This window comes from Zingiber officinale, chromosome 1A, assembly GCF_018446385.1.
Source record: "Zingiber officinale cultivar Zhangliang chromosome 1A, Zo_v1.1, whole genome shotgun sequence".
In the NCBI taxonomy this organism is placed as follows: Eukaryota; Viridiplantae; Streptophyta; class Magnoliopsida; order Zingiberales; family Zingiberaceae; genus Zingiber; species Zingiber officinale.
The window spans coordinates 134,902,691-134,907,160 of record NC_055987.1 but is presented as its reverse complement, the minus strand read 5'-3'; the positions used below and the strand labels follow the sequence as shown (position 1 = coordinate 134,907,160).

The window sequence follows — 4,470 nt, the reverse complement described above, 5'->3', positions numbered from 1 at the left end:
CACCTCATAACAATATCTCTTCTATTATTTCCTCTCTTCCTTGGTTGGTGGTCGGCCCCTCTCTTCCTCTCCCTCTCCTATTCTTCTTCCTTGGCCGACGTCATCTTCATCTCAAGGAGCTTGGTTGGTGGTCGGATCTTGCTAAAGGAAGAAGGAGAGATAGGAGGTCTTGTTTCTTAGCATCCCTTGGAGTTTGGTGGTGGTCGAACCTCATCTTCTCTTGGAGTTCTTGTGGTGGCCGAAACTTGCTTGGAGAAGAAGGAAGCTTGGGTGGTTCTCATCTCGGTAGATCATTGCCCATACGACGTCTGAGATAAGAAGAGGAATATGATAGAAGATCAAGAGATTGTTGCTTACAAAGAAAGGTATAACTAGTAATTCTATTTCGCATCATACTAGTTTTCTTTGTATAGATTTTGAAATACCAAACACAAGAGCCATATGATTCTAGGTTTCGAATTTGTGATTTGAGTTTGTGTTATTTTGTTTTTTTTCGATCTTGTAATTTGATTGTTCCTTTTGGTTAAACCTAGGGTTACTATAAGGAAATTAAATATCAAATTTCATTGAAAGTGTTTGTCTAGGAAGTGGTGGATGCTCCCATACTTTAGAAGGCCAAGTGCCTCGTCATATTTAACTTGGAAGCCAATCTCTTGAATTAATATTTAATTGAATTTGTAACATGGGTGGATTTGGATCAATAATGTTAAGTATCGTTTACGATCCAAGTCTAAACCTCTAAGAACAGATAAGTTAAATTTGGAATCAATAATGTTAAGTTCTATTTGTGATTCCTAATTTAATTTCTAAAGAACACAATTGGTTGTTAGGAATGGTTCAGGACTTGTACAAAATTTTTGTATAGGGGAACCGGTATGATATTCCGAGTATCAACCAACAGATTGTTTAGCTAATTCGCTTTGAGTTATCTTTAGTAGTTATAACCAGTCCTTGTGGATACAATATCTTTTTTATTACTGATGATGAAACCGTGCATTTGTGGTTGAGTAACAAGTTTTTGACGCTGTTGCTGAGGGCTACGTCAATAACATTAGAGATTATCATTTGAGTTAGACTAAACTTTTCTTTGCTTTTCTCCCATCTAACTTGTAACTAGTTTTGTAATTCTGTTCTACAATTTTTCTTTCCATTCTTTATTCGTTTTGTTTGTGAATCAAATTCTGCAATCTTGTTCTTGTATGTGAAGATCTAACTTTGTAGGTGATCTACTACCTTTTGATCCCGCAATTGATAGAACCTTTCATAAAAGGAAAACCTCACAAATACATTCAGAAGAACAAGTACATTCAAATATGGCAAACAAATTGCTTAAAGATTACACAGCACCTTATGCCAGAGGATTTTGTTCTAGCATCACAAGACCCTCTATTGAAGCTAATAATTTTGAGATCAAGCCTGCGATAATCAGTATGGTCCAACAGAATCAATTTGGGGGGTGGACCATATGAATATCCTAATCAACACTTAGAAGTTTTTTATGAAATCTACGGAACTATGAAGATGAATGGTGTTCCATCTGAAGTCGTGAGATTATTATTATTTGGGTTTTTTTTAAGAGATAGAGTCAAGCAATGGCTAAATTCTCTACCAACAAATAACATTACCATTTAAGAATAGTGTGAACAACAATTCCTCGATAAATTCTATCCTCCAAGCATGACTGCTCATATAAGAAATTTTATTGCAAGTTTCAGACAGTCAAACTCAAAATCTTTATTTGAAGCATGGGATAGATACAATAACATGCTCAGACAATGCCCACATTATGGATTAGAGAAGTGGCTAGTGTTGCATACATTTTATAATGACATCAATTATCATACTAAGGTGTCCTTAGATTCTGCTGCTGGAGGGGCACTTATGAATAAAATTTTAGATGAAGCCGAAGATATTATTGAAAGTGTAGCATAAAACCATCATCAGTGGGCCACAGAAAGAAGTGGAAGCTATTCCTTTTCAAACTCAACTAAAGCATCAAGAAAATTTGATGTGGATGCAATTACTATGATGTCTGCAAAACTGGATGTTCTTACAAAGAAGCTTGAAAATATGGGAACAAATACTAGCACAGTCAATATCATAGTATGTTATTGTGAAACATGTGGAAGTTTTGATCATGCTCAAGACGCATGTCCTTTAGGAGCTATTTCTGCACAAATTAATCAACTTGAGCAGTGTGATGCCATCGTTAGGTATAATCGGAGACAGAACAATCCATATTCAAACACATACAATCCTGGGTGGAAGAATCATCCAAATTTACCTTATAGAAATAATCAAGAACAAGGACCATCTATGGGGGGCCAGACCAAGTTTCCAGCCTGGGCAACAAAATTTTCAACAATAACCTTCTCAGAGCAATCAAATTTCTAGATTAGAGAAAATGATTAAAAAGCTCATCTTGAGTCAAAACGAAATGAAGCAAGAATTAAAGGTGCTAACTCAAAGAATTGATAATTCAGAAAAGTACTAGAAAATTCAAGATAGCCAAATTACCCAAGTAGCTTCATCATCTTCAAGAGCGCCAGGATAGTTTCCAAGAAAGCTTGATGTAAACCCCATGGAACACTATAATAGAATCAAACTTAGGAACGAACGAACCTTGAGTGATCTTCAAGTGACTGCTCTAAAAGGGATGAAAATTAAAGAAGAGCTTTCTTCTCCAACACTTGAACCAATTCAGATTCAAGATGATGAGGAGTGCACCAATAAGGTTGAAGATACTCTTCTACTTAACCCGCAAAGTCAAGTAGTCCCTTTTCCTCAAAGGTTAATTATGCTGAAAAAGGATGAAGAATTTGGAAGAATTCTAGACAAAGTTAAAGATATTTGTGTGGAGGTTCCTCTAATTGATGGCATTCAGCAAATGCCAAAGTTTGCCAAATTCCTGAAGGACATCATGTCCAACAAGAGGAGGAAAGGAGACATTGAGACCATAGCACTTACCGAGGAATGTAGCACTTTATTCGAGAAGAACACTTCCCCGAAGCTTAAAGATCCAAGAAGTTTTTATATACCTTGCACTGTAGGAGCTGAATTTATAGAAAAAGTTTTTTGTGATGTAAGGGTGAGTGTTAGCCTCATTCCATACTCAATTTGTAATAAGTTAGGTCTCAAAAACTTTAAACTTACTACCATGACACTGTAATTGTTGGGTTCGTCGGGCCGCGAAAACCGCTTTTCCGCGTCGCGGAAACCCCGAGTCACCCAAAGCCATGGATCTCGTGCAAAGATTCGTAAACAAAATTTTTCGAAAAACCTTTTTCTTGTACGAGTTTGTAAAAACTTTGATCTACACTAAAGTTAAGATCATTACCCTTGATGCGCGACCCACGCGAATCCCGCTCGTCCAAATGGTGCCGGATCTCAAGACCGTCAAGCGTACGGTCCTCTAGAAGTATCCACACGGACACACTAGATGGAGGTGACCAAAAACCAAGGTGTGCTAGCACCTATGTGGTTCAGCCAAGGAAGGAGGAGAGGGAGAGAGCAAGAAGAACTCTAGGAGCAAGAAGAAGAAATGAATGATGGAATAATTTTCAAAATGAAAATTATTCTCCTCATTCAAGTGGCCGGCCACCTTCTCATGTGTAACTCCCATTTCAACATTAAGTGCAATTAATGTGGAGCCATTAAAGAGTTGTAACCCCCATGAGGTGGCACTCTAGAATGATGTGGATCAATACTATTGGTCCACATCTTGCCACCTCACTCAATGACATGGCAACAAGTGTAACCTCCTCATTTAATGTGGGCCGGCCACATTAAATGCTATGGAGGCTTGTAACCTCCATGAGGTGGCACACATTGATGATGTGGAGCAATCCTATTGGTCCACATCTTGCCAACTCACTAGTGATGTGGCAAAAAGTCAAGTCAAACATGACCTTTTCTCTTCCTCTCAAATCAAGTCAAACTTGATCAAATCTCTCTCATGGTTGATCTAATCCAACCATATGATTCAAGCCAACTTAATATAATGAATCTAATTTATTAAATTAAGTTGATTTAATGAGTCATAATCTAAATTAGACTCATTGAATACATGAATCAACTTGAGTCCAACTCAATTAGCCCAATTTGGATTACTCTTAATCCAATATGATTCATCAAATGAATCTAATCCTCTTAGTTCATCATATGAACCAAATCTCCATCTAATTGTCCTTAGTGTGTGACCCTATAGGTTCTTGTAACGTTGGCAATGCCCTAAACCCATTTAGGAGCATAAGTAATGAGCGGTATCTAGCAACACATCATTACTACCCAAGTTACAAGAATGTCGAGATCCAACATCACCTTGTGACTACCAATTGTGACTCCTCACAAAATATGTCATTGTCCTTCTATCCTAGACATCTAGATTGATCAATATGAGGCATAGACCGTGTCATCCTCTAATCAATCTAAATCTTGAACTCCAAGTAGACTCACTCGATCAAATGAGCT

General features: G+C 37.4%; 1 non-coding gene across 1 annotated transcript; it reads right to left on the bottom strand.

The window, feature by feature from the left end:
* Nucleotides 1-1,686: 1,686 nt before the first annotated feature.
* Nucleotides 1,687-1,793, bottom strand: LOC122039256. Its single transcript, XR_006128118.1, has one exon. It is a non-coding gene; the product is annotated as a small nucleolar RNA R71 (small nucleolar RNA).
* Nucleotides 1,794-4,470: the final 2,677 nt, after the last annotated feature.